Genomic DNA, 18,922 nt, shown 5'->3' with positions numbered 1-18,922 from the left:
AATATTACAAACCAAGAACTAGAACACCCAAAAAGCTGTCTAACAAGGATAAGCAATACTTGAAGATAATATCCTTAAGGAATAGAAAGAAGACAAGCATTGAATTGACAACAGAACTGGCAGAAGGCACAGGTGTTGATGTCCATCCATCAACAGTACGAAGGTCACTCTTGAAATCAGAACTTAAATGATGTGTTGCAGTAAGAAAACCTCTGCTGAGAAAGGGGAACAAGACTAAAAGGCTAAAATATGCACAATAACACATAAATTAGACTATGGAACAAAGGTCAAAGGTGCTTTGGATCTAATCGAAGAGACAGTATGTGAGACGACGAACAACTGAAACAGTATCCTGGAAGACAGTCTATATGGTTTTAGGAAAGGGAGATCGTGTCTAACTAACCTGCTCGCTCTTTTTGGGGATGAAACATCGATAATGGATAATTGCAAAGCATATGACATGGTTTATTTAGATTTCCAGAAAGCTTTTGACAAAGTCCCGCATTAAAGATTAATTCTCAAACTGAACGCAGCTGGGATTCAAGGAACACATGTACATGGATTAGGGAGTGGTTAACATGTAGAAAACAGAAAGTACTGATTAGAAAAGAAACCTCAGAATGGAGTGAGGTAACCAGTGGAGTACCACAGGGATCAGTATTAGGTCCTCTGCTATTCCTAATGTACATTAATGATTTAGATTCTGATATAGTAAGCAAACTTGTTAAATTTGCTGACGACACAAAAATAGGAGGAGTGGCAAACACTGTTGCAGCAGCGAAGGTCGTTCAAAATGATCTAGACAAGATTCAGAATTGGGCAGACACATGGCAAATGACATTTAATAGAGAAAAGTGTAAGCTACCGCACGCAGGTAATAAACATGTGGGAGATACTGAAATTGAGAATGGAATCTGAAAAAGACCTAGGAGTTTATGTTGACTCAGAAATGTCTTCATCTAGACAATGAAGGGAAGCTATAAAAAAGGCCAACAAGATGCTTATATATTATGAGTAGTGTTGAATTTAAATCAAGGGAAGTAATGTTAAAACTGTACAATGCATTAGTAAGACCTCATCTAGAATATTGTGTTCAGTTCTGGTCACCTCGCTACAAAAAGGATATTGCTGCTCTAGAAAGAGTGAAAAGAAGAGCGATCAGAATTATTCTTGGTTTAAATGGCATGTCATATGCAGACAGGCTAAAATAATTGAATCTATTCAGTTTTGAACAAAGAAGACTATGCAGAGACCTAATTAAATCATTCAAAATTGTAAAAGGTATTGACAATGTCTACCCAAGGGACTTTTTCTACCTGAAAAAAGAAACAAGGACCAGGGGTCACAAATGGAGATTAGATAAAGGGGCATTCAGAACAGAAAATCGAGGGCACTTTTTTACACAGGGATTCATGAGGGTCTTGGACCAACTCCCCAGTAATGTTGCTGAAGCTGACACCCTGGGATCCTTCAGAGCTGCTTGATGAGATTCTGGGATCAACAAGCTACTAACAACCAAACGAGCAAGATGGGCAGAATGATGGCCTCTCATTTGTAAACTTTCTTATGTTCTTATGTTCTTATTAGGTGAGAGGCTGGAGACCCCCTGAATCTTAACATGCATATGAGAAATCATCCATTTAATAAGGGCTTCCCTTTGAGGTATGTGAAATACTGACCAACCAATCACGGTTAATGCCTGCAGCTGGGCACTGTTGTTTGTTCAATCAGCTTGGACCGGTCATTTCCCTCCAGTTGTTTTGTATTTAATGGCCAAATGATGGCACAGAGCAGACTATGCAGAATACATACAAAACAATGTCATGAACAACTGAAAACACATGAGGCGACAACCACCCAAAGGATCTTACCCTGGAAATATTCCAAATCTGGACCAGAGTGTCATACAAACTCCCTGTGATTCTACAGTGAGGAGTTTTCAGTCTATACCTTCTTGATATGGAATAGCTTTCCAAAGGTTTACACAGTATACATGTTAATAGCATTGCACAGTGTATATATAGCATACACAATCACAATGAAGCAATAGAACTGATAATCAAGATTTGAAGCAGTTATTATTTTACATGTTAGATCTCTTATTTACAGGCACATTTACATTTTCACTTTCCTTCTGCTTTGTTTTATTAAAGCTAGACATTCTATCTGACTGTTCCATGGCCACCTATCATGCCGTAAAGCCCTGCAGTGGAGCTTCTAGATTGTGCAGGAGGTTTCAACGCAAGCTTCATGTATTGCAGCCACAGTATTAGCACACACTTTTTAAGGAACAACACATACAGGTTTGTAAATTTTATTATGAGGGTGGCCATAATTATGATCCTTACCATTGTGTAGCATCAGTTCAAAAGAATGCTGTGCTGTGTGCCCTGGCTGTGCAAACCTGAGGACCTGTGGAGGTCCACACACATAGCTTCTACCACTGTAACCACAGCGACAGGCAAAGCTGCTGTTTTTCCATGTTTTTTTTTCCTTCTGAAAGAGCAGTAAGTGAAATTAGTGTGTCAGCTTAGTTGACTACCTGGCCTTACATTCATGTTTAATAAGAACCAAATAAACCAGACTGCATCCCAAAGAGATATTGGATTAAGCTCCTTGCGATGAACAACAGCCAACACAAGCACACAGCCCACTTTGAGGTAAAAAGCCTTAAGCTTTGCTTTTATTATTTGAAACAACTTTCTTTTAGTGTGTATCAGTTTTTAAATGAGTAGAGAATATTCATCGCCTCCATCCAAGCACTAGTTTCAAAAAGGAAAATATTTCATTTTCAGAACATTCATATTTTTAGCAACAGATGACTCAGCTTGATAGTTTTGACATGGGCTTCTATCATGTTTACAATGCCATGGACTATCTAAATCATATTTCTATTAACGAAAACCAGGATCTGTTTTCAATTTGTATTTCTTCCATTACTAACTCAAGTTAAACTGCAAACTGCAAATGCATTCAGAAAAATACTGTGGTTAAGTTCTAAATTACAGGGCCATTTTTTCATACCTTCCCCAGAGGAAATATTTACAGCAAAGCATCTATGAAAATGTTGGTGAGTTGTTATGTTTAGTAATGAATTAATAGCTCTGCTTGGCATATCAGCTCTGGTAGTCCCTGGAGAGCATTAATAACTTTTATTTGAGATGATTTATTTAATATAATAAAGAAGAATTACACTGTGCCAAGCAGGGGCCCATATTGTTGGAGCTAAGACAACTTTGTTCTGCAATTGTCTGTTTGTTTTATATAGAGGTGTTCTACAGCAATTCTTTTACCTCATGCATCAACATGGAATACTTCTACTTCTGGGTTACATTTCTGAGATCTAAGCTATAGTAACAATTGAACCTTTTCAAACCAGAAACTTTAATGAAAAAATAAGAAGAAAATGCATCCATTCAACAAAATACTGATTATTATTTATATTAACAAGACGCCACTCTGTATTGCTCTCCACACTACAAGAAAGCATTGCGGTGAAATTGACTAACCCCAGGGCTACGGAGTGTGAGTTATCAGTAAAGGCTGAGAGCGCTGAACCTGTCTAACCTGGAACGAAGAGGGGCTGGTAAGACTTCTAAAAGAGATCAACAAAGTCAACTTCAGTATGTATTTGTGAGTTAAGATGAGTGGAGGCTGAACTTGTCTAACCTGGAAAGCAGAGGGGCTGGTGAGACTTCTAAAAGAGACCAACAAAGTCAACTTCAGTATGTATTTCAGACTTTGCACAGAGACCAGGACTGGAGGACACACTTCAAAGTTGAGCGTTGAAAGATTCAGGACAAGAGGCCCTTTCTTTTTTACACAGAGGGTGGTGGGTGTATGCAATGGGTTGCCATGGCCAAGCCATGGTGTTTCTGTAGAATCATTGGGAACCTTCAATAGTCTGGGTGCTGTTCTGTAAACACTTAGCAATTAAGAACTGGACAACTGATAATATCCAGGAGTACTTGCGGGTACACATTTCTCCTCCTCTGCACCATATACAATGTCAATTAATCTCTTAGTCATTTCTAGTACTGTTTTACTGATGACGAAGATGAAGATAATGATTATTAGCACCATGTTCAGTGTTATAGGCAGACAAAATAGTTAGTTGAAAATAGTGTTCAGAATGATCATTTTCTGTTATAGTTGTGCACTACATGCAAATACAGTTATTAAAATCATTTGTAAACTGTACATTATATTCTGTGCTGTATGTAAAACAAAAAAACAAACAAACAAAAAAGAGACGCTAACAAAATATGTATTCCTGTAGGTGTGATGTTTGGGATCAGTGTTCAGTTTAGCTCATGCTGTTTACACTTGTTGGGTAGAGGGGTACATATTCAGGGACTTGTCTGTGCTGTCAGTCACTGATAGTTTCAAAATGAACTAAAAACAAACACCAGTAATCCACACCTACCTGTAGTTCAGAAGAGCCCAGGTTACAACTATTTGATATTGGTATGTGCAAACAGAAATACTGAGACTCACACTGCACTGAACACTGCAGCTTGGATCTGTAATATAAGTGACAGAGTTTCTGTACAGCTCTTTGATATTGGTATATCCCAATAGAAATATTAATATTAATAATAATCAAGTACGACCGTACTTACATGCATTCATTTTACATAATGTTTTAAGAGCGCTTTCCTGACTTATTCTAATAAATATAAATTTAATTGATCTACAAATATTAAAATAAACTAAAATTCAAGTAGAAGTCTTTTCCAATCTCTCCTTTACTGGAAATCCAACCTTGTGTGTATCTGCCACTCAAGCAAGTTGCTGTAAATTGCCTTATCTCAATTGGAGGCATGGAGAAGCACAAGCCAGGATGACATTGCAAGAGTAAAAAAGTACCACCTGTGATGCTGTCCTGAAGATATTTACATGAATGAAAAGCTAAAAGACACTTGAGAAACTTCATGACAAACGTTTTGACTACAACAAACTAAAACATTGAAAAAGACATCTAGTTAAACTTTTGTCACAGAATTTTAGTTTCTTCAGTATTCCTGAATGCAATATGACCTACTGTACGTGCAGGTGAAACTGAGGGAACTATAACCACTGGAAGCTGTGCTACCACTTTAATTAGCAATATATTTTACAATTAAACCATTTAACTAATACCACACACCATTGGTTTCTAATATAATTCCTGGTATTTTTGTTACTGGGTGCTACCCCAGGGATCAGTTTACCAAATATCCCAACATGAAAGTAGAGGTGCAACATCATAATAATAGATCAAATCTCCATTCTTTGTGATTATTATTTAAAAAGTTAAAAACAAAAAAGCCTTCATCCAGCTATCTGGAAATGCAAGACAGCCCTCATAGCGTTGGCCTCTAATTCTCTTATAGGTTATGCTTGCCAGGTATTACCCAATAGACTGCTCATACACTTTTCAATCTCAAGCCTTGCTTCTTTACATTTATCATGCGTTAACTGAGCTTCTTTGCTCTGCCAAAAGCTACTCACGCATGTTAAACTGTAACCCTCTGAACTTTTGAAAACATTCATAACCTTGAACTTGCTTAGTAAGATCTTTACAAGATAGTGGCAGCACAAGGATTCATTGAAAGGGCTGATATTTTTGAAATATTAGAAGTTGTCTTCATAGTAAGCCACTGTTCTACCTATGGGGAAGTAAAAACCCAACGCCACTACAGTCTCAGAGCTGCTTTATTTTGTTTCCATTTGTTTACGTTACCGAAGAAGTTGATTCTGATTCAAACATAACATGTTTGCATGGAAAATAAAATGAAAAATAAAACAGGCCTTTTACAGGGTATCGCTGGAGCTGCCCATGCTGTAGAGGTCCCTCAAGGAGAGGTTGTCAATTTCTCTGAGAATCTATTTTGAAAAACTAAAATGGTGTAATATGCTCATAGCTACACAGGTCAGGCACTTCTGCTGTGAATATAATTAATGGGAATTATTATAGTTTCATCTGGCTACCTTTTGCGGGCAGAAGAGTCACAGTTGTTTTATTTAACGTTTCACAGCTCCGGGGAAGCCCTATGGATTGACCAAATCATCCATTTCACAGCTCCGGGGAAGCCCCATGGATTGACCAAATCATCCATTTCACAGCTCGGGGAAGCCCCATGGATTGACCAAATCATCCATTTCACAGCTCTGCCCCATTGTTATTTTTAGGGATGATCCTGGAATAATCATGGCTATGTGGTTGATTCAATCTAGATGGATTCCTAGTGATGTATAAACTCCAGCTGTGGCTTATCCAGGAGGAGTATAAGACAATCAAATGGACCCCTAAATGAAGGAGACAAATGCTTTGGATAGTGCCTTCACAGTGAATGCTCTGAGGACAATTCAGTTGTGCTTAATCCAGTTGAATACAGTTTTTTTTTTTATTTCCTTTAATTTCATTTCATTTTACCTTTATTTTACCAGATAAGAAGATTGAGAACAAATTCTCATTTACAACAATGATCTGGTCAAGAGGCAAACATCACAGCAGCACAAAGCAAACAAATACAACATAGAAAAATAAATAAATAATTAAAAACATCCTCTGAAACAAAACTCTGTAGTTTTAATTTGATTTGAAATTCATTCCAGTCATAAGCAGCCGCAAACTGAAATGAATTACACCTAAAAACAGTGGACATTCTGGGAAGAACCAATCTAATAAATTAATCTGAAACTGAAGCAGAGAACTGTAGTAGATTGCACAGATATAGTGGAGTTTTCTTAATCAGGGTTCTATAAACAAACCTAAGCCAATGATACAATCACCTAGTATGCAAAGAAGGTCATTCAACCATAATATAAAGATGGCAGTGATGAGTAAGATAAGGAGCACCATATTATAGCAGAATATATATATGGTATAAAGCATCAAGCTTCCCCAAAATAGCTTTCGAGGCCATTTTCTAGATAACATCACCATAAGTTCTGCCTTCTATGATTGAGTGTTTTTGAAGATGTGGATGGATATTCCCCTAACCATTTAGTTAGTAGGGGACATGACACCTCTGGGAATCCGTGACTAAACGGATCGCCCTTCCTCCAGATGGCTAGCTAAAGCCCTTGTTATGGTCACAGAAAGGGTTATACAGTAATGTTCATGACAGCATCCAGTCTATTCTTGCAGGATCCAATAGTCTCTGATTCAACAACTCTGTCCTGCAACTTGTTCCAATGGTTCACTACCCTTTCCATGAAAAAAGCTTCTTCTCCCCTTGGTTCTGAATACGCTTTTCTTCAGCTTCCACCTGTGGCCCCTGGTTCTGTTCTCTGTGACCTGTGAAAAATAAACCCCTTGACACTTTTAAATACCTATATTAAGTTGCCTCTGGCTCTCCTTTCTAGGCTGTACAGATTCAGCTCTTTCAGTCTATCGTCATATGGCATTCTCCTCAAGATTAGAATGAATAGTGTTGCTCTACTCTGTTCTCTCTCCACTGCCTCAATGTCTTTCTTATGATATGGGGACCAGAACTGGACACAATATTCTAAGAGGATCCTCTAAACCGCGATACAATGACAGGCTTTTTATTGCACACTTTGGTGTACTTTAGTTGTTATAATTAATTGTAGCCGATTAGAATAGCTTGAAAAAGCGATACACACGACCATATCCCTTTGCTTGTTTTTCAATGCTTTTGTTTTGCCCCTATTCTTTCTTTTGTTTTTGTGACATCTGTTTGGTTGCTGTAGTAAATTGAACTTTCATATTTCTGTCGTGTTAAATACCTGTCTTTGCTTCCCAGTATACCGTAATGTTATCGAGTTGCTGTTCTGGTATTTGATGAATTTTCCTTTTTTCTTAATTTTCTTCCAGTTCTTCCATGCTTTTAGTAAATTTATATCACTCAGCATCTTTTTTCTTGTGGCAGCATTTTACTGATTTTCAACGAACACGTCTGTTTTCATCAGTAACACTTTGAAATCTGATCGTCATTTTTGTTAAACTGCCAGTGTGTGTGCTGTGGTGAAGTCAATTAAGATGCCCACATGACCTGTACATAATAAACCTTATAATCTTACAGCTGTACATAACAAGATTGTAAACTCTGGGAGTTCAAATAGAATCTATAGGGCTGTAAATGGCTACTACTGATAATAATAATAATAATAATAATAATAATAATAATAATAATAATAAATAATAATAATAATAATAATAGCACACCTTGGCAATTATGTTAGTGGTTAGGAAAATATATTGTTAATTTGAATATAAAACACTGATAAAATGTAAATAACAGTGTATATATGCTCTTACGTGCTCGATCCTGGAGGAGCAGCAAAATTCAGATCATGCAGCAGTGCTGCACCAACACATTCGATGCCTTCAGAGTATTTGTCAGAAACAGATGGTTCGGTGTTTTACTGATTTCTGTCACTCTGACATTCTGGATCATCAGAACAGATTTTTGCACTTTTTATACAAAGTCACAGGGAATATCATCGCTTTTACCAGCCTTTTCTTAGTCTCCATTGTTATATTTTTGTCTTTCCAAATCTTAACCACACCAATCATCGCTGCTCTTCCTAATCTAAATGCCTCTTGTTCTCATCTTTGTTCATCTTCATGTTCATCGAATGTGGACCAAAGACTTCACCACCTCTATCAGTTCATTCCCAATTCTGAAATTGTCCTTGTTGGACATCACCTTTGTTTTCTTAAGATTGAGAAAAAGGCCAGCTTTCTCACTTGCTTTTTTCCCAGACTCCAGCAGGGTCAGTAGGTCCTCTTTCTTCTCTGCCAATAATGTGGTGTCATCTGCATAACACAGGTTGTTAAGCTTTCTTCCTCCTATTTTGATTCCTTCTCTCATCTCATTCAAGCCTGCCTCTCTCATGATTCTTTCACTGTACAAATTGAACAGGTAGGTTGATAAAATGTATTCTTTCTGGACACCCTTCCTGATTCCAAAGCTCTCTGTCACACCAAACTCAGTTCGCACAGTTGCTTCCTGGTTAGTGTAAAGGTTTCTCAACAGGCGTATCAAATGGTCTGGAATTCCCATTTCCCGCATTGTGTTCCACATCACTTCATGATCAACTTAGTCAAATGCTTTGCTGTAGTCGATAAGGCATAAGTAGACCTCTTGATTGTGTTCTCTTGCTCTTTCCATATGCCATCTTATGCTTGTGATCTGGTCTTGAGACAATCAAGGCCTTGTGCACCTCATTCGCCATTATCATTGGTTCCTTCTCGTATTCTCTTTCCTCAAAAGTATTCTTTCCACCTCTTTTTTAGTTCTTCAGCTTCTGTTAGACTTTTCCCTGTTTTGCTTTCCAGATCACTCAGTCTCGGTGTGAATTTCCCTGTGATCTCTGATCTTTTTGAAGAGCTTTCTTGATCTTCCAGCTCCGTTGTAATTTTCTATCTCAGTACACGTCTCTGATGAATGTTTCCTTGTCCTTCTGTGCCTGCATATGGAAATCAGCAGTTTCTAGATAACGTCTTGTCCTATACTTTTAGCTTTCAACTCTCTTCATCTCTCGGCTATCCTGATTGTTTCTTCTGATAACCACAATGTCCTCTTCTTTCTTTTGGCTTTCTGTATGTGCTTTTCGGCTGCCTCACAGTCGCTTTCATTTCCTGCCATAATTAATCTAGTTCACAGTAGATCAAGTCCAAATTGCAGAATCTATTCTTAACCTCTATTGAATATTGCTTTGGTATGGACTGCAGGTCATATTTGGCTGGATATTTAGACTTCTTCACTTTCTTTAACTTAACTTTGAGTTTAGCTACTTCATGGTCCGTTCTGCAATCTGCACCTGGAAGTGTATTGGCCAATTGAACTGCACTTCTCTATCGTCTGCTGATCAGAATGTAGTCTATTTTATTACTTAGTTGTCAGTAGGGAGAGGTCCAGGTGTAAAGTCTTCACTTGGTTTGTTTAAACAATGTATTGGCGACAATGAATTCATTCTCTGTTCAGAAATTTACCACCAGCTTCGTTCCATACCTGCCAGCTATCTTTGTCGCTCCAGTGTCTCCTATCTTTGCGTTAAAGTCTACCATGACCACTAGGACATCTCCCTCCGGTACACTGTCCATTACTTTGTGGAGCTTATATAAAACTGATTTTTCTCTTCTTCCTCTGTTGATAATGTGGGTGCATAGACCTGTACCAGGGTGATGTTTTCTGGGTGGCCTTGGAGACGAACTGATATTAATCTGTCGCTGACTGGGTTGTAGCCTAGAATTGAATCTGCCGTCCTCTTCCCACAAATTAAAGCCATTCCATGACTTTTGTGTGATTTGTGTCCTGAATATAAAACCTTGTAAACGTCAGACTGAAAATGTACCATGCCAGTTCACTTGAGCTCGTTGAACCCCCGAATTTCTGTGCCCGTTCTTTCCATTATATATTATTCTTGAATCTCTTGTGGACAATGAATCCAATGCCTCCTGTTCATCCTGTACCTCAGTAGAAGAAAACATATCCACTCTTAAGTTCTAGTAGTCCTTTGTCTTTTTGCCGTTTCGCTTAGTCCTATGATGTCCCACTTAAGTTCTTCATCCAACTCTTGAAGTCTTGCTTCACCTGAAAGAGATCTGCAGTTGTATGGGGTCAGTGTTCTGTGACACCCTAAAATCGTAACAAGGTGATTCTTAGCACCCTCTGCCTTCATATCTAACTGGCTGCTGTCTTGGTCGGTGTCAATCCAGCCTCCAGGGAATGAAGGCCATGTTTTTATCTGTGCTTTCATCATGGGGGTGGGGCGGGTTGGACATAATTCACCACACTGGCCAGATGGGGTTGAGATCTGTAAATCACTGCAGGAAGAGCGATTTAAAAAAAAAACAGAAAAAAAACATACCAACAAGTGCTCTGGCTTTTCTGTTCCATACCACATCATGGATCGTTATTGCTGTGTTACATGTTTGACAATGTGGGCAATAATCCTGACACTAGCAGTGCACTAGAGCGGACATTTTGAAAAGAGCTTTGAAACAGACTTTCAAGTTCTAAGTATAAAACGTTGTCAGGATGTTAACAATGAAAAGAAAAATGGCAGGTACATTATTTAAACAGTTGTAGCAACACGTGGGGACGTGTAACGCTATACTTTTCGGAACCCGGCTACTTACTCTTTAATGTCAGCATTTATTACAAATTACAACAGGCACTGTAAGCGGACAATAATAGGCTACATTCAAAACAAGGATTTGGAGAATTTGAAAAAAAACGAAGTTGACACCAATAACTGATGCATTTAGAAAGACCTGGACCATCACATTTCAAATTTAATCTTCTCAATAAAAAAAAAAAATGTGGACAACTTTGAACTGAGTTCTCTCTGAACCATTCTTAACAGCATTGCAAAGACATAACTGTGAATGCAGCATTTTCTATAGAAGCATGTTGCAGTTTACAGAAACAAGCAAACAATCTATCTCAGCCAAACAGAAACAGATTAAGAAAGGAAAGAAACATAGAATATATAAATTAACAGTATGGGTCAGAATATATTAGCACACAATAATATGTCTCTGGTTGGTTTTGAGCTAGCAGCAGAGTCGTGGCAGCACCACTCGTGCATTACTGCTCAAAACCAACTCGAGACACATTATTGTGTGCTAATATAGTCCAACCTGTATATTATTCCATTTATACATATATATGTGCACACTTTGATATGAGATTGTGTTCCTGGTTTTAGGAAAGAGAGATCATGTCTAACTAACCTGCTTGATTTTTTTGAGGATGCAACATCGACAATGGATAATTGCAAAGCATATGACATGGTTTATTTAGATTTCCAGAAAGCTTTTGACAAAGTCCCACATAAAAGATTCATTCTCATACTGAGTGCAGTAGGGATTAAGGAGTGGTTAACATGTAGAAAACAGAAAGTACTTATTAGAGGAGAAACCTCAAAATGGAGAGAGGTAACCAGTGGAGTACCACAGGGATCAGTATTAGGTTCTCTACTCTTCCTAATCTACACTAATAACTTAGATTCTGGTACAGTAAGTAAAATTGTTAAATTTGCTGACGACACAAAAATAGGAGGAGTGGCAAACACTGTTGTAGCAGCAAAGGTCATTCAAAATGATCTAGACAAGAATCAGAACTGGGCAGACACATGGAAAATGACATTTAATGGAGAAAAGTGTAAGGTGCTGCATGCAAGTAAGAAAAATGTGCATTAGAAATACTATATGGGAGATAGTGAAATTGAAGAAGGAATCTAGGAGTTTATATTGACTCACAAATGTCTTCATCTAGACCAGTGCTTTTTAGGCCCTGTACCCCTTTCGAACAAATCTAATCTACCACATAACAACTGAGGTAGGGTCATAATATACCTAAGAAAACAGGAAAAATTGTATTTTCTAATTACTAGGCTCAAGTACTGTACAGTAGTGCACAGGTGTACAGGTGAGTACTTAAAGATGTTACCTGAAAATAATTTTAAAAAATCCTTACCTACCAATATGATGGGTGTGCCTTCTTTTTATCACAGATTTCAGTAAACCTACACACTGATTAGTAAACACAGAGGGAATGTTATTCTGTATTTTAAAATGAACATGGGACTTCAAGTTAGAAAAAGCTTTAAGCGGGTCTGTGGCAGAGCAAAGCTCTGCCCTTTTTAAATTGGCAGGGATGGGGTTAATTTCCCTTACCTGCCTGGGTTTATTATGTTCAGGTGGCTGGGGTTGATTAGTTGATTAAATGATTAACTTAATTAACGATCAATCAACACCCAGCCATCTGACATAAAAGGAGGCCTCTGCTTCTCATTTGGGAGGAGAGAGCTGAGGAAGCAAGTTGGTGATTTTTGAATTTTGATAAATCCAGTGAAGGCATTGCCCAGCCTGGAAATTGTTATTTTTGTTAGTTTTGCTTTCTTTCTGTCTTTAAATTGTTTTGTTTTGGCCCTTGTGCCCTTTTATTTTTGTGTATTTATAATAAAATAATAATTTTTTTGAACTACAGAACTCTCTGGGCCTCTATCCACTCGCCAGCCTGCCACAGGGTCATTAAAAAAAAAAAAGGCCTTGATTTGCTGGCTCAAAAGGAACACAGAAACAGGAAGAAAACTTTGTTCTAACAAGAAGAACATTAGTTATCAGAACTGGGCTATTACTACTTTGTATGGTGAATCACTTAAGACAGTTTCCTCCTATGAATATTTAGATATATGGATCAATGAGCATCTTACATTTAATTATCACATTGATAAACTACTTGCAAAACTAGGTTTCCCTTTTAGGAATAAGAAGTTGATTTTCTGAGGCTTGCAGATTAAAGTTAGTGACTGTTACTATACTATCTGTTTCGACCCGCAACCAAAAGTCCGGTTTTACACACCAACACTAAACACAAAACACAGTTCCTAGTGACAGTGAATAAGTGCTCGTGGTGTGTGGAAGGGTGGTGGGTAATTTACTGACAGAGGAGACAGACAGGTGAATTTGGCAACACTGCACAGGAGCCCAGTTTTATTTCAGGGTGCTGTTTTTTCTTTAATCCCGCAGATGGCGCTGTGGGTCCGTGGTCTGATTTGCCAACGATGGTAAACAGAACCACAGGCATACCAAGCGATGGTACACAATACCTACGCCCTTGCAGGTGGTTCGAAACAATAATTCAAAACAGAAGGCACAAAGAAACAGGGAAAATAAAACAGTAACAAAAACTACAAAGAAAAGGTGCTGCACTTTGCAGCGATATCCCTGTCGCCGCTGCCCGTGTGACCCGGATCACCGTCCTACACTGCCGGCTCACTAGCCTGCTCTGATATACTAATCAGGGGTCTGTCCAAGGGTTCCCCGCCCTCAATGTCTCACTCTGAACCTCCGTTTCTTTCTCTCCCACTGATTCTCGGTCGATGACCAGCGCTTCTGCACTCTCGGCACGTTTAACAGGGCAGACCTGAGGAAACAGCAGAGCGTTATTTTATAGGACCAACAATCTCTCAAGACTCGCCTCTCAGCCATTCAGAGAGGGGGAAAGTCCACACACTCACTTTCCCACCTCCCCGTGTCACTGCCATGACTCACAGACGGTTGTTGGACGACTGCCGTCCTCTTCCTGCAGCCCGTGAACACGCCAGCAGAGTCAGCACAGATCTCTCCCTGCTACATGCTGTATTAAAGTTCTCCGTGAAAATGCAGTGGTGAAAGTGATGTCCAGGTTAATGCTGGATTTCACTAGCGCGCCGGATCGTGCTACTGGTAGTATATTAAAAAACAAACAGTTAACAAACACTAACAAACAGAAGAAAACAGAAAAACTCACAATACGTTTACAATACGGCAACACAAACTCCTTGTAGGTATAAATACCATTTACCAAAGAACAGATCACTTCCACTACGCCCCCTGTTTATACCCTTGCTCATGACCCCTAGGTTAACGAGCGCATCTGCTCCTCCACTCCTCGGATGCTACGCCATTTCCCGTCCAAGTCATTGAGTTTGGGTATCGCAGCTCCGCCCCCTTCCTAAATGACCAACTTCCACCTACCCTAAGGAATAAATTGTCATACCATTTGATTAAGGGTACTCTGTTCCTTTTACACAGCGCCCTCACAGGTCGGGAGGGAGATCTAACATCAAGAATCATTCCATCTCTGTCACAAGAGCTGATTAGGGATTTGCTTAAAACTCCTTGCCATTGCTTTTCAATGTCCACACTGAAAATAAACCAAAACAAACCCGCTGTATTATTGCTCCTTTGTTTATTTGTTGTTATTGTCTAAGGCTGGACCACACAAATATTAATGGTGATGTTTTATGTATGACTGTGTCTGTGTATGACAGGACCTCCTTGTAAAGGAAACATTGGCCTCAGTGGGTTAATTTCCTGTATAAGTAAGTAAATAAATAAATAAATAAAACAGGGAAGAAGGAGGGGCAATTACTGTTCATGGAAAACTTCTGTTAAACTAACAAAATGAAATAAAAACTAAAACTGAAGTATGGCAAAACAAGTCCAAAAATAGGTTATGCTTTAGAAAAACAAAAATAGGGTTCTAATTTAAAACCAAATCAAAAAGCAATTCTCAACAAGTCACGCATTTCTTCCAACAAATGCAAAAGTATAGAGAGATAGTAACCAGATGGGGCATGCTGCATAAAAAATATTTAAAATTTAAAAATACAGGCATTGTTTTTTAAATCAGGTAGCATGCGGAACTGTGTGAATATTGAATAACACGTTGAATATGTGTGTTTTTATTTATTTATTTAACTCGAATGTTATCATTGAACACTTACATTTAAATTGCTGTGTGTCTTGTGCAGTGCCGAATCCAGGCAGAATAAGCACGTTGTTTTAAGTGACAAAAGAGTAGTTTTTCGAGATTTAAGATTATACTGTAAATATTTACGATTATACTGTAAATACAGTATAATCGTAAATCTCGAAAAACTACTCACTTCTAAATCTTTTTTAGTCATTTTTGTATTACTTTAGTATAAATACATGTTAATTTGAATTCATATGTTGTTTTTTTCTGACTTTATGTGAACGAAAAGACACACATTTGCCCGTTTTCCCATTGGAAATAGTGATATTTTGAAATATCACTGTCCTGGTCACAAAAGCAAAGTTTGTGGGGAATAATAACCATTTTCTATACTTTTGAGGCATAAGCAATTAAGAAATAACACTTACTACCCAGGAACAAAAATGGTGTTACATAGTGTAATAATACTGACTATACACAACAATATGTAAAGTCAGTAAAACCACTGGGTTCAGTCCCGAAATAATAACACACACTTTCAAACACCTACACATTGACCAGTCCAACAGTGAGTGCTCCGGGTGCAAGTGGTTTTATAAATATGTAAACAGTGAATTCTGGGTTTGATGTTGGCTTAATTGCGACAGCTACCAGAATTTAGCTGTATACAATAACAAATAACAACAGTTAATCAGACAGACAAGACAAGACTAAACAGTCATGGTTTTTGCTTTACTTGTCCTGGTCATATCGTAACCTCAAGTTTTAAATAAATTTAGCGTAACTGAGGCAAAAGTGTTAAAGGGACTAGGAGCTCTTAAAATAAACAAATCCCCTGGACCAGATGAGATCCTCCCAGTAGTACTCAAAGAAATGAAAGAAGTTATTTACAAACCGCTAACCAAGATCATGCAAGAGTCTCTTGACACAGGGGTTGTATCGACAAACTGGAGAATTGCAAATGTAATACCAATCCACAAAAAGGGAAACAAAACTGAACCAGTTAACTACAGACCAATAAGCCTGACTTCTACATCGTCGATGGATAATTGCAAAGCATATGACATGGTTTATTTAGATTTCCAAGAAAGCTTTTGACAAAGTGGGGCATAAAACATTAATTCTCAAACTGAATGCAGTTCAAGGAAATGCATGCACATGGATTAGGGAGTGGTTAACATGTAGTAAACAGAAAGTACTCATTACAGGAAAAACCTCAAAATAGAGCAATGTAACCAGTGGTGTACCAGAGAGATCAATATTAGGTCCTCTGCTATTCCTAATCTACATTAATGACTTAGATTCTGGTACAGTAAGCAAACTTGTTAAATTTGCAGATGACACAAAAATAGGAGTGGCAAACGCTGTTGCAGCAGCAAAGGTCATTCAAAATGATCTAGACAAGATTCAGAACTGGGCAGACACATGGCAAGTGACATTTAATAAGAAATGTGTGAGGTATTGCAGGCAATAAAAATGTGCATTATAAATATCATATGGGAGATACTGAAATTGAAGAAGGAATCCATTAAAAAAAGACCTAGGAGTTTATGTTGACTAAGAAATGTCTTCATCTAGACAATGTGGGAAAGCTATATAAAACCAACAAGATGCTCGAATATATTGTGAAAAGTGGTGAATTTAAATCAAGGGAAGTAATGTTAAAATTGTACACTGCATTAGTAAGACCTCATCTAGAATATTGTGTTTATTTTCTTTCAAAAAAGATATTGCTGCTGTAGAAAGAGTACAAAGAAGAGTGACCAGAATTATTTCGGGTTTAAAAAGCATGTCATATGCAGACAGGCTAAAAGAAAGATGACACGACGACTCTGGATCCGGAGGCGAGGATGGACTACCCCATGCTAAAAGCAGCCATCCTCAACCGCGTCGGGGTGACTGTAGACGGCTACCATCGCAAATTCCGGGAGGAGAGCTTCGTTGCGAAGGAATACCCCAGGACCATCGTTCACTGCCTGCAGGATTACTCCTGGGGATGGTTAAACCTGGTAGCAACCACCACTGCCTGGCTGGTGGAGGTGATCACAGTCGAGCTGTTCTTGCAGTGCTTGGCTCCAGCACCGCGCTTTTGGGTGCAGCGATAAGCGTCAGCCACCCTGGATCGGGCGATCCAGCTGGCAGAGCAGTATCAGGCAGCAGAACCAATGCCCTCTAAGGTGCCTGGAAGCCGCACTGCTTCAGCATCACCCTCTCTATTAGCCCCAAGGAGGGCGAAGGAACTGGGGGGAAGGGGTAGTTAGGTCTTTAACGGAGTGTTGCAGCGGGCACTGGGGCAGAGTGGGGTCACCCACGGGCTGCTGCGGTGTTGGGCCGTGGTCTCGCTCGGCCACCCTACCATCGAGCCTCCTTGAGGCCTCCTGTGTTTCAAGCTTTAGGGCAAGAAACTAGTTCACCAATGTGTGGAACAAGCTGGGAGGTGAACCACATCAACCGGGAGTGCCCCGTTATGGGATGTGACATCAGCCGACCAGGTAAGACTGTTCCATTACGTCAGTCACTCCAGAAGACGGGTTTTGTTATTCTTGTGTCAGTGGATGGTACAAAAACCCAGGCTCTCTCGGATTCAGGGTGTGGTCAGTCTCTAATACAGGAGAGACTAGTCTCACTGGGGCATAAACAAATATTGGGACAGGTGCATATAAAGTGTGTTCATGGGGATGTGTGTTCGTATCCCAAGATTAGTATAAATGTAGAAATTGGCCAGCAGGTGATGCGAGTACAAGTGGGGTTGTGTCATCGATTGCCAGTACCGGTAGTTCTGGAAAGAGACTGTGAGCAGTTTAAAGATTGGTTGGATTGACAGCCCCGCTCTTTCCTCTTGGCTAAAAAAGAGGAAGTAATTCGAGAGATTTTCCCCTTTCATGATCCAGAATGGTATTGTCACCAATTTAAACCCCTTAAAACTAAACGGGAACGTCGGATCACCAAGAATGAGGGCTGGCAATGGAGGGGGTCCGAGAAGTTTCAGGCGGGGGCAATTGGGGAAGAGTCTGGGGTGGAGGCTGTGAAGCCACAGCAGGGGTCTGGCTCAGCTGCCTCTGCTCGAGACTGACCTGGCCCCAAGCTGGAAACCATGGGAGCTGATTTCTTAGCTCGGTCCCATGGCTTCCAACTCGAGCAAAGGTGCAACGACGTGCTGGGCAGGCTCTTTGACCAAGCAGCTGTGGTTAATGGTGAGGTGGTCGAGCCCAGATGCGCCGTCGCATAACCTCACTTTGAAATTAATCGAGATCTCTTGTACTGTGTTGCCAAATTACCACAGACTGAGGAAGTATATCACAAATTGTTCCTCCCTCAGCCCTTTAAAGAGGATGTGCTGCAACTGGCTCATGCTATTCCCCTGTCTGGACATTTGGGGAGGGACAAGACCAGAGCCAGGCTTGTGTCACATTTGTATTGGCTGGGGCTGGATGGTGATGTCAGGCGTTTTTGCGAACAATGTGGGGAGTGTAAGAAGGGCAGCCCTAGAGCAGTCCCACGAGCCCAATTGGTGCCCTTGCCACTCATGGAAGCTTCTTTTGAGCATATTGAAATGGATATAGTTGGACCGCTAAAGATCAGTACTGCACGATACACTCACCTATTGGACATCTTGGATTACGCTACACGTTATCCAGAGGCCATTCCCCTTTGCTCTGACCAACCAAGGCACCAACTGTATGTACTGGCTAGTCCACGGAACATGTAAACTT

The sequence above is a fragment of the Polyodon spathula genome, chromosome 33 (assembly GCF_017654505.1).
Source record: "Polyodon spathula isolate WHYD16114869_AA chromosome 33, ASM1765450v1, whole genome shotgun sequence".
In the NCBI taxonomy this organism is placed as follows: domain Eukaryota; kingdom Metazoa; phylum Chordata; class Actinopteri; order Acipenseriformes; family Polyodontidae; genus Polyodon; species Polyodon spathula.
The sequence above is the reverse complement of the archived record's forward strand: the minus strand, read 5'-3'. Positions refer to the sequence as shown.